Source organism: Rattus norvegicus, chromosome X (assembly GCF_036323735.1).
Source record: "Rattus norvegicus strain BN/NHsdMcwi chromosome X, GRCr8, whole genome shotgun sequence".
Lineage (NCBI taxonomy): Eukaryota > Metazoa > Chordata > Mammalia > Rodentia > Muridae > Rattus > Rattus norvegicus.
The window spans coordinates 67,457,125-67,470,419 of record NC_086039.1 but is presented as its reverse complement, the minus strand read 5'-3'; positions in this window follow the sequence as shown (position 1 = coordinate 67,470,419).

Here is a 13,295-nt window from a genome sequence, read left to right as displayed (position 1 = left end):
GAAATGCAAATCAAAACAACCCTGAGATTTCACCTCACACCAGTGAGAATGGCTAAGATCAAAAACTCAGGTGACAGCAGATGCTGGCGAGGATGTGGAGAAAGAGGAACACTCCTCCATTGTTGGTGGGATTGCAGACTGGTAAAACCATTCTGGAAATCAGTCTGGAGGTTCCTCAGAAAATTGGACATTGAACTGCCTGAGGATCCAGCTATACCTCTCTTGGGCATATACCCAAAAGATGCCTCAACATATAAAAGAGACACGTGCTCCACTATGTTCATCGCAGCCTTATTTATAATAGCCAGAAACTGGAAAGAACCCAGATGCCCTTCAACAGAGGAATGGATACAGAAAATGTGGTACATCTACACAATGGAATATTACTCAGCTATCAAAAACAACGAGTTTATGAAATTCGTAGGCAAATGGTTGGAACTGGAAAATATCATCCTGAGTGAGCTAACCCAATCACAGAAAGACATACATGGTATGCACTCATTGATAAGTGGCTATTAGCCCAAATGCTTGAATTACCCTAGATCCCTAGAACAAACGAAACTCAAGACAGATGATCAAAATGTGAATGCTTCACTCCTTCTTTAAATGAGGAAAAAGAATACCCTTGGCAGGGAAGGGAGAGGCAAAGATTAAAACAGAGACTTAAGGAACACCCATTCAGAGCCTTCCCCACATGTGGCCCATACATATACAGCCACCCAATTAGACAAGAGGGATGAAGCAAAGAAGTGCAGACCGACAGGACCCGGATGTAGATCATTCCTGAGAGACACAGCCAGAATACAGCAAATACAGAGGCGAATGCCAGCAGCAAACCACTGAACTGAGAATAGGTCCCCCATTGAAGGAATCAGAGAAAGAACTGGAAGAGCTTGAAGGGGCTCGAGACCCCAAAAGTACAACAATGTCAAGCAACCAGAGCTTCCAGGGATTAAGCCACTACCTAAAGACTATACATGGACTGACCCTGGACTCTGACCCCATAGGTAGCAATGAATATCCTAGTAAGAGCACCAGTGGAAGGGGAAGCCCTGGGTCCTGCTAAGAGTGAACCCCCAGTGAACTAGACTATGGGGGGAGGGCGGCAATGGGTGGAGGGTTGTGAGGGGAACACCCATAAGGAAGGGGAGGGAGGAGGGGGATGTTTGCCCGGAAACCAGGAAAGGGAATAACACTTGAAATGTATATATGAAATACTCAAGTTAATAAAAAAATAAATAAAATAAAAAAAAAAACTGTATGCTATTGGTAGAGAGACAGGCAGATAGACCATTGGAATAGAATTGAAGATCCAGAAATGAACCCACACACCTATGGTCACTTGATTTTTGACAAAGGAGCCAAAACCATCCAATGGAAAAAGGATAGCATTTTCAACAAATGGTGCTGGTTCAACTGTAGGTCAGCATGTAGAAGAATGCAAATTGAAACATTCTTATCACCCTGTACAAAGCTTAAGTCAAGTGGATCAAGGACCTCCACATCAAACCAGATACACTCAAACTATTAGAAAAAAAGTGGGAAGAATCTTGAACACATGGGCACTGGGGAAATTTTCCGAACAAACACCAATGGCTCATGCTCTAAGATCAAGAATCGACAAATGGGACCTCATAAAACTGCAAAGCTTTTGTAAAGCAAAAGAAACTGTCATTAGGACAAAACAGCAACCAACAGATTGGGAAAAGATCTTTACCAATCCTACATCTGATAGAGGGCTAATATCCAATATGTACAAGGAACTCAAGAAGTTAGACTCCAGAGAGCCAAATAACCCTATTAGAAATGGGGTACAGAGGTAAACAAAGAATTCTCTACTGAGGAACATCAAATGGCTGAGAAGCACACAAGAAATGTTCAACATCCTTAAGCCATCAGGGAAATGAAATCAAAACAACTCTGAGATTCCACCTCACACCAGTCAGAATGGCTAAAATAAAAAACTCAGGTGACAACAGATGCTTGTGAGGATGTGGAGAAAGAGGACCACTCCTCCATTGTTGGCCGGATGCAACCTGGTACAACCACTCTGGAAATCATTCTGGAAATTCCTCAGAGAATTGGACATTGTACTACCTAAGGACCCAGCTATTCCACTCCTGAGCTATACCAAAAAGATGCTCCAACATATAACAATGACACATTCTCCACTATGTCCATAGCAGACTTATTTATAATAGCCAGAAGCTGGAAAGAAACCAGATGTCCTACAGAGGAATGAATACAGAAAATGTGGTACATCTACACAATGGAGTACTAGTTAGCTATTAAAAATAATTACTTCATGACTGATAAGTGGATATTAGCTGAAACACTCGGATTACCCAAGATCCAATCCACAGACCACATGAAGCTCAAGAAGAATGAGGACCAAAATGCAGATGCTTTGGTCCTTTTTAAGTAGGGGAAAGAATTTATTCATAGGAGGAAGTATGGTGACAAAGTTTGTAGCAGACACTCAAGGAATCACCCTTTAGAGAGTCCCATATACATACAGCCTCGAAAGCCAGCCACTGTTCCATTTGCCAAGAGGTGCATGGGGAAAGGAGCCTGATATATCTTTCTCCTGAGAGACTCTGCCAGAGCATGACAAATACAGAGAGGAGGATTCTCGTAGCCAACCATCGAACTGAGATCAAGGTCTCCATTTGAGGGGTTAGAGAATGGATTGAAGTAGCTGAAGGGGTTTCAACACCATAAAAACAACAATATCAACCAACCAGAGCTCCCAGGGACTAAACTACTACCCAAAGAGTACACATGGACAGACCCACGACTCCAGCTGCATGTGTGGCAGAAGAAGGCCTTGTTGGGCACTAATGGGAGGAGAAGCCTTTGGTCCTACCAAGGCTTGACTCCCAAGTGTAGGTGAATGTTAGGTTGGGTAGGTGGGAAGGGGTGAGAGAATGGGTGGAGGAACACCCTCATAGAAGCAGGGGGAGGGGGATTGTGATGGGGTTTTATGGACAGGAAACAGGGAAAGGGGATAACATTTGAATGTAAAGAAATTTTAAAAAAGCAATAAAAAATAGGAAAAAATTTCAATCCAAAATTTGTCCTGTGTAAGAGAAATGCAAGGACAAGGGATAGAACAGAATCTGAAGGAATGGCCAACCAGTAACCAGACCAACTTGAAACCAATCCCATAGGCAATCATCAGTCCCTGACACTATTAATGCTACTCTGTTATGCCTGCAGACTGGAGCATAGCGTAATTGTCCTCTGAGAAGCTCTACCCAGCATGGACTGAAACAGATGAAGATACACACAGCAGAACATTGGGCAGAGCTTGGGTATGAAAGAGTTGGGGGAAGGATCGAAGACCCTGAATGCAATGGGAAACCCCACAGGAAGACCAACAGAGTTAACTAACCTGGATCTCTAGGAGCTCTCAGAGACTGAGCCACCACCCAAAGAATGTACACGGGCTGGAAAGAGGCCCCTGGTATATATGTGGCACATGTGCAGGTCAGTCTGCATGACTGTTTTGTCTGGCCTCAGTGCCTAATCTGGCAGAGACTTCATGTGATGTTCCAGGGTGGGGGATACATACGGGAGCCCACCTCCTCAGAGAAGAGTGGGAGGGGGCTGAGAGGAGGGAATCTGTGTGTGTGAGTCCAAGAGGAGGAGCAGCATTTGAAATGTAAACAACCAAATAAATAGTAAAGGCACAGAGAAGCTATTAAATAAAATTATACCACACAAGTCCACAAATCTACAAAAAGAAATAGGCATTTAAATAGAAGAGACATGTAGAATACCAAGTAGATATAACCAGAGAAGAACCTCTTTCTGACATATAATAGTAAAGATGTCAAATATATAGTAAAAAAAAAACCTATTAAATGTTTAAAGGAAAACATCAACTGTTCTACAAATGAAAAATATGTTAGAATAACATCAGGTATCTCATTGGTAACCTAAAAGTGAGGAGAATGATATACTTTAAGCTCTGAAAATACATTACTTACAAAGATTGTTATCTTTTAGACTTGATGGTGAAATAATAACCTTTCAAAAGACTCACAGACTAAGGCAGTTTACAATCGTCACATCAACAGTGCAGAAGATACCTAAGGAAATTAGAGGTGTTAAAAAAAAGGACATAGGTAGCAATGAATAGCCTAGTAAGAGCACCAGTGGAAGGGGAAGCCCTTGGTCCTGCCAAGACTGAATCCCCAGTGAAGGTGATTGTTGGGAGGAGGGCGATAATGGGGGAGGATGGGGAGGGGAAGCCCATATAGAAGGGGAGGGGGAGGGGTTAGTGGGATGTTGGCTGGGAAACTGGGAAAGGGAATAACAATCGAAATGTAAATAAGAAATACCCAAGTTAATAAAGATAAAAACAAGACTCAGCAATAAACATCTCAAAAACAAAAACAAAACAAAACAAAACAAAAAACAAAAAAGGACATTCTTATTCACGATAATATATGAAAAGGTGATTCTTATAAGAGGAATTAATAACAAAACAAAGATAGGAAGGAACCAACATTTTTTCATGCAGAAAACTAACAAATCTATAACATTAACATTGCAGAAATAAAACAAACAAACAAAAAACCCCAGGAAAACAGTCAATAAAAGTAGTATCTGAATAACTTTAAAGAGAAATGGTCCCTAGTTAAGAAAAAAAATGGCATGTTACTTCCCCCTAATTCACTGATCATTGGAAAAGAATGAATGACCCAGATGCAAAACCACCCAGCTACAGACACTAAAAACACACAGAAAAGACAACATCTTTAATAAATGGTGTTGAAAAAAACATGAAGATCTGAATCTCTGAAACTTTAGACGTAAGAGTAAGAAGAACATTTTATATAGGCACTGATAAGGATTTTTCTGAATAAGACCCAGTTTCACAAAACCCAACACCAAGTGGCACCTCACAAAATTAAAAAGGCTTCTGTATCATAAAGGAATTTGTTAATCAACTGAAGAGGCAACATACAGAATGAAAAAAGAAAGTTTGCTATTTTTTATATGATAGAGTGCCTAACTTTACAAGGAACTCAAAACCTCAATACCAAGAAAATAAAACAGAACAAAACAAAATTTAAAAGAAAACACTTCAAATAGGCTGTAGAAATGGACAAAGCATTCTCAAGGAAAAACGGCTAAGAAATATTTCTAAAGTGTTAAATATCATGTGGTAACTGAAGTGAAAACTATTTTAAGATTTAATCTTCTACCAGTTGGAATGACTAAGATGAAGAAAACAAATGACAACAGGTGCTGGCAAGTATCTGGGCAGAAGAGCTCTCAGTCATTGGAAGGATGAGTGTGAAATGATGCAAACAGTTTGGAAGTCATTGCACTAGTTCCTCAAAGAGTTTAGAAATAGATTTTTCACAAGACCTAGCTATACGACTTCCATGCATATATTTAAAGGACTGTATATCTTACTGAAGACATCCATGCTCATTCCCAATCACCACTCTATTAGCCATATTCAGGAAATGGAAACAGCCTAGGTGCACATCAACTGAAGAATGGACAATGAATGTTGTATTTGTACATAATTGAATTTGTTCAGCTGTACACTAGTTTTATATCAATTTGGCACCAGCTACTGTCATCTAAGTGGAAAAGAACCTCAAATGAGAAAATGTCTCCACCAGATTGGGAAGTAGGCATGCACATGACATTTTAATTAGTGATTAATTAAGAAGGGCTCAGCCCACTGTTGGTGAGGCCATCCCTGGGCAGATGATCAGGTTTCTTTAAGAAAACAGAATAAACAATTCATAAGGAACAAGTCAGTAAGCAGTACTCCTTCATGCCCTCTGCATCAACTCCTGCCCTGTGTGAGTTCCTGTCCTGACATCCTTTGATAATGAACAATGGTAAATGAAATAAACTTTTCTTCCCAAGATTCTTTGGTCATGGTGTATAGTCACAACAGTATTAACCATAGCCAAGACGATCTATTAAAAAGATGAAATTTGCAATAAACTGGGAAAAAATATACTAGTTGAGGTAACGCAGAACAGGAAAGACAAGTGCCTTATAGTACACATAGGTAAATCCTACCATCAAATCTCTAGATTTGAGTGTTAAATTTAGAAAGTCTGTAGAATCCAAGGTACTAGAAAGTGACTGTTGTTGTGTAGCAGAAGAAGGATCTTAAGGGAAAGGTATAGTATGGAAGATGTAAAGGGGGAGGGGGAAATGGGGGCGGGACACTTAAATGGAAATAGGGGAAGAGTAGAATAGGGCAGAAGAGGAGGAGGAGGAAAGTGTAACTCACAATAAGCATGTTTGAAAAGGCTATATAGGAAGGAGATGCACAAGTGTGTGCACATACATGTACACCCACATCTGTGAGTGTTTACAAAAGAATTGGAATTATTCAACATAGGGGATAATGTTCTTGTTAGAATAATAGAGATTCAAATAAAAAGCTCATTGCCAGGTTTGTGGTACGACCTTTCAATAGTGTGACAGAGCTCATCATGTATGGAGCATAGATCTATGTGACTGGGGGAATCGGTCAGAGGAAGAGTAAGGCCAAGATGTGTCCGAACCCCAACAATCTCATCCAGAGATAGGCAGGAGTAGAACTTCCTCCTCTCTGCTCTGGGATTTCATGTTTCTGTGCTTTAGGACCACAACCTCTGCCACCCTTGAGGTAGTCATGTAGCTTGGTGGTCAAATTACATGCTAAACTTCCTCTAAGGACATGCCAGCAAGCACCCAGAATTTCTCTTTATGTAAATGAAGCATACCAGGCAATAATGTACACTAACCTCCCAAACCCCTGCCCACTCCCCAAGGTTTATATAGTCCTTGTTCACCCTCAATAAAGAGAGTTGTTTCATTAAAAACTGTCTCTGGAAAAGGTTTTTTTTCTCCAGCACTCATGGCTATGGAGATCCTTTCGAACCCACCTGCCTAGCTAAGTTTCATTCCTTCTTGTCTGGCCCAATGAGCAACAGTGCCTGGATATCCCAAGAGAGAAACAGAGCTCGCTGGCATCCCAGTCAATTCTAACTGTTGTATTTGCTCTTAGTTGTTCACTAGAGTTCACTAGAAGTTAATAGTAAGTCCCTATTGACCAAAGGTCATAGGACAGAGAAATCAATTTGGTACTGATAGGAAAGATTCCCCCCTGCTAGCTAAGTTTCAGAGTAGCAGAAGAAGCTAGGCAGGGTGCTGGGGGAGTAAAGTTATTAGGCTGTGTTACCTAGCTCTGAATAGGTATAATAGCTCTAGCAAGGTATAATAATGATCATTTTAAAAAAATATGCTTGTAGGTGCAATAGTTGCATAAATGGTATAGGGTGACCAACTGACTCATGGTTGAATGCAAGGCTTGTTCCACAGAAGGAAACACATGTCTAATACTTTAAATCTAAATCTGGTCCAGAGCCCTTGGTTAGGGAGCTCATAGGCCTGAGGAGTGAAATTACTATTTTTTTTATTACCAAATGGATATAGTATCAAGATACTCTCTAACTCCACATTTATATACTCTCTTAAGTATATATTTTTATACCTGTAAATTAGTGAAGCTCTCAAACTTCATCAAAGAATTTTAATTGTCCCATGGATAGTAGTAAACACAGAAACTTACCACTGGTAAAGGTGCAGAGAATAAGTGTCTATGGAGTATGTACTGGCTGGTTTTGTGTGTCAACTTGACACAAGCTGGAGTTATCACAGAAAAAGGAGCCTCAGTTGTGGAAATGCCTTCATAAGACCCAGCTATAAGGCATTTTCTCAATTAGTGATCAAGGGCAGAGGACTCAGCCCATTGTGGGTGGTGCCGTCCCTAGGCTGGTGGTCTTGGGTTCTATAAAGAGAGTGAGCTGAGCAAGCCAGGGGAGCAGGCCAGTAAGTAACACCCCTCCATGGCCTCTGCATCAGCTCCTCTTCCAGACCTGCTTGAGTTCCAGTCCTGACTTCCTTTGGTGATGAAGAGCAATGTGCAAATGTAAGCTTGCTCCCCAACTTGCTTCTTGGTCATGATGTTTGTGCAGGAATAGAAACCCTGACTAACACAGAGTGCTTGGCCATGAATAGGAAATACATATATATGATAAGGAATGCTGCATACAAGGGGCCCAAGGACTTGTAAGAGCCGGAGTTCAAAGAGCATTGAAATTAATTAGTATCTTTTAACACAAGACCATTGCGTTCATGAATTAACAGAAATGTTGCTTAATTGCAGAAGATCAAGCCAGTCCACATTTTTAGCAAGGAGTGAGGAGGGCCTCATGAGTCATTACCCATAGCTAAGGAGACATCAACAAGTGATGGCTACTAGAAGAGGGAGAGTCAGTTTTTTATATAGGTGTGGCTACTTTGGGTGAGATAATACTCCAATGAATGGCTGCACATCCATGAATGTATATGGGCAGCATAATTTGTCTCAGTGGATCATTTTTTAAAGTAGATATGAAGTTGAAAGAGGGATGGGAGATGGGTCTGGAATGAATTACAGGGAAAATATGGGACAAATATTATCAAAATCCATTATATTTATATATGAAATTCTCAGGAAATTAATAAATACAGTATATGTGAAACAAATAGAGGCTGTAAAGATGACCCAGTAGTGAAGAAAGCATCACATGCTCTTATAGAATACCCAAGACTCAATCCTTGCAGCCATTTTGTGTAAGACTCAATCCTTACAGCCACCTTTTACTCCAGCTCCTGCGCATCTCAGAATCTATTATAGCCCCTGGGGTGCTTATACTCACATGCACATTCGCATTCAGAAATACACAAACAATTTAAAACAATCCTTTACAAATCAGTAAGTACCACAAAAACTTTGCTTTCCTGTTTAAGTTTTTATGTTTGGGTTTGCTGTTTGGTTTTTTTTTGGGACATTTCCAGAATCTTTAAATTATTTTAACTTTTAAAACGCCAGTTTCACTCACTCGAAAGTAAGTTAGTAGAGTTTCTTGTGCTTACATTAGAAGCTAATCATTTACCACTGAGTGTGAATGGGTTTTTTCCTTTTTAATGTAGAGGATATAGAAGTAAATGTAGAAGTACTTTTTTAGATGTAGAAGAAAGCCTGGTATGTTTAATACAGAAAGGGAAATAAAAATGGACAGGAAAATTGTGTTGTTGTTGTTGTTGTTGTTGTTGTTGTTGTTGTTGTTGTTTTTATGAAATGATGTCTTGTTTTGTAGGCCAGGATGGGTTTGAATTCAGTCCTCTTGCTCCAGGGTGCTAGGATGATAGGTATGTGGTGCCATTGTTGAACAAGGAAGGAGTAGTTTTTCCTCAGAATTACAACTTCTTTCATGGGGAAAAACAAACACAAAGTTAGAATGTTAAACAGAGAATGAGGTCTCTGTGTTTGTTAAACCCACAATGTAAGGAGAGTAGTGTACATGGTCTACCTGGGCACAATAGTCCTGAAGCACTCTAACAACCAAAGTCAAAACCAAAACAACAAAAAGAAACAAAAACCAAAAAAAAAAAAAACTGCTTAGGAAGTATGAGTCTATTTTTGTAAATAGAAACTGAATGTAATATGTTGTCATAAAGAGATATGGGAAAAAAAACAATATTTAGAGATGTATATAGCTCAGGTTTAACAATAATTATCTCAGGAAGTACATTTTTCTTCTTTTGTTTTGTTTTATTTATATTTTTCAAAATAATCACAGAATAATTACAGATAATCTTTCTTTCTCTTACTCACTTCTTCACTCACTCCTGTCCTCTCTTCCTTCCTTTGAAAGCACTCTACCCCTGAGCTACAACCCCAGACCTTCTTCTCTCTCTCTCTCTCTCTCTCTCTCTCTCTCTCTCTCTCTCTCTCACTAGTTCTTTGAGGTTTTTTAAATGTGTTTTGGTCATACTCAACTGCCTCCCTCAACCATTTCCAGATCCACCTCTATTTCCTTATCCGCCCAATTTTACCCTAGTTAAAAAAAATCTTTCAGTAACAATTTGTGCTGCCAAAATATTCTTGGATGTTTGGTCTTCCACTGCAGAGTGGAAGACTTATTGGGATCACCACGCTTAGAGAAAAATGTCTCTCCATCTCCCAAACAGCCAATAGCTCTACTCCTGGTGGTGTGATTATGATTATATGTCAAAATTCCTCCCTCTAGACTGGGATATGGTCTGACTTAGGCTTGTACAAGTTTCATACACACTGTCACAACTCCTGTTGAAATCATATATGTAGCTTCTCTGGTGTGTCCAGAAGACCTTGTCTTGTGATAATCAACCTCTCATTCCAACAGTCTTCCTTCCCCCCTCTTTCATAACGATTCATGAGTCTTTGGAGGTATGGTCACAGTATACATATTCCCTTTAGGGCTGAGCAGTCTGTGGTCTCTTATTCTCTGCACCTTACCCTGTTATGGGCCACTATGTTAAACCATCACATTCTGCAAATATAATCTGAGATGAGTATTGAGAGACGCACTGATCTATGTGGTTACGGCAGTAACCCATTAGAAGTCAGGTTAATACTATGTTCATTTAGCAATGTAATGGTAGCAGGTTTTCTCCTAGGACCTAGAACCTGTCTATCATTCATCTTAACTATAAAATTTACAAGTAAATATATGGAATTGAAAACAATCATTCTAAGTGAGTGACCCAGACTCAGAAACACAAATGTCATATTCTTTCTTTCATCTGTGGTGGATATTTGTTAGTTTTGACTCTTCTGCTATGTGTCTAGAAGACCTTCCATATAACCTCTAGTACATATGGTTTTTCTATCCCCTTTTCAACAGTGTTTTTTGTTTTATTTGAAATACCCATAGAAATCAGAAAATTACCAGGAATCCATGAAAAGGGACTTTGGAGAGAAGGGAGATATAATACACCGATATGAAAGGTTAAAGGGGAATAATGGAACAGGAAAGGTTAATATTCGGTTTGAGGGTAGCCTAGGGTAGAAGAGATAGCATGGGGAAAGATAAATAACACTAAGAACCTTTCCAAACTGACATGCAGCAACCGTTTTTTAAAAGATGCCAAGAAAATGAAAGAAAGAAAGGAGGAGCATATGCGAGGGTTTTAAGTGGGGAAAGGGAAGGGAGAAATAATGAATTTATTTTGTGATGTCAAAAATAAAGGGAAAATGAGAAAAACATAGTAACTGACAATAGTAGAACTTTTCATATATATTAAATTTATATGTCTTATAACAGGACAATAATGCCTCTACTAGATACCAGAGGCTGAGTAATAAAAAGCTCAGTGCCATGAGTAATTTGGAATTGTTGGACAATGTGGAACAATATATCCCCAAATATTACAGGATATTACCATTGTATTTGGTACTTTTCAGAAGTAGAAGTAAGATCCCATTTCTGGAAATGACAGATACTTGACTCATAGAACATGGTGAAATCAAACTGGTATATACCTGGGAGTTTATTCATCCAGGATAGCTTTCACAGTGCTGTAAGGTACTAGGCAAGCTACCAAAGCAGAAAAGTAATCATCAAATTATACCCAGCTATGACCTATGAGAGCTACAATAATGAGTGGCTTGGCATGACATGCAATCGAAGTACAAACATTGTGAGAATCACTAATCACTTTTTGATTGTATTTAAATCCCTTTTATAAGATGAAACCCATACTTGGAATCATTATTAGGCCAAGGACCTAGCTTTTTCATTGTTAGACACTAAGAAGGTAATACTTTTATTCTTTACAAAATTAAACCAAAACTTTTCGGCATATGTCTGTCTTCATGAGTATATTATGGAACTCCAAAGGAATCTATTAGAAATACAAAGGAACATGGGTACTAGATAATTCACTTTCTCATGTGATCATATGGAAACCAAGGTCAAAAGACTTGGCTAAGATTTGAATTTCAAATAATGTTCTGCTCTCTTTCTTTCTCCATATTTAATCTAACAACAAAATATAAATCTAGTCTGAAAGGGACAGAGCCTGTTATATCTACCTACATAAATTCCAAGGAAAGGGTAGAAATTTATGTTATATCACAAGGTTCAGTGTAAGTCCAATATAAATCCTTACTATCTTCCTGCCTTGTAGAATATATAACATCAGGGCCAGAGAGGTGGCTCAGTAGTCAAGAGTACTTGTTGATGCTTTCCTAGAGGACTTGAATTCATTCATGTATAGTGGTTTACAACTAGGATCCTCTTCTGACCTCATGTACCTGAACACATATATCATATGAACACACACACACACACACACACACACACACACACACACACAATTTGAAAATAATAAAACAAAAATAATTTTTCAAAAGAGATTTTCATAAAATCTCTTCCCTCTGAGGGGCCATAGAGACCTCAGTGATAAAGTAAGTTCATAAAGTAGGTGGATGTCAGCTACAAGATCGAGTTTTTGTATATGACAAGGAGTTGCACTCATGTATGCCAACCCAAACATCCATAACAACAACAATACCATGGATGGAGGAATCTCCAAAGGCCCTACCTGTAGATGAAGAACATCAATGACTGCTGGGAAAGGGAGAACCTGTTTTGTACCCCTGATAGGTTTTCTAATAACAAGTGGTCATCCTCAGACACATACATATGGGCAATACTAAATAGACTCAGCAATTTCAATATGTATGTATGTATGTATGTATGTATGTATGTATGTATATGTATTTGTATATACATATGTAATAATTCAATATAAGACATGAAATTGAGAAGTAGGGTCATGGGAAGACGTTGGAGTGGAAAATGTGAGAAATTATGCAAGTATAGTACTCATGTATGAAATTTTCTAAGAAATAAAAATTTCTAAAAAAGTTAAAAAAGAAATGAAGCAAATGGGTAGCTTGTTCAGGTTGGAACCCAGTCAGAATGCCCTTCTTCAGACATTTAGCTGCAAGCATTAATGAGGATCTCTAGTTTATGCCTCTGGTGATGTACTTGCCAAGACTAAGTTGTTCTTGATTTCATTTAAAGAGACAAGTAACTAGAAATTTCTTCTTTTGTACATCTGAGTCAGACACACTATCAATCACCTGTTATGATTTGTTAAATGATTTAAAAGTGATCCTAAGTAAGCCAAGCTGCAAAACAACAGGAACTGCTTTCCTACTGAGCCTTCTGGCAGGACCTGTTATCTTCTCTCAGTATACATACAGAAAAATCAATAATTTTAACACTTTTTCTCTCTACCAAGTTTCTTTTGGGAACATGAAAACCGAACAACATAAGCTTTGAGTGAAACAAGGAAGGCAGTTCACCAGGATGAGAACTGTTTCTTTGAGGGTTCTTAGCATGGTGATGTGATACAGTGCTGAGTGTACCAGCTTTGGGGGCAGAGAC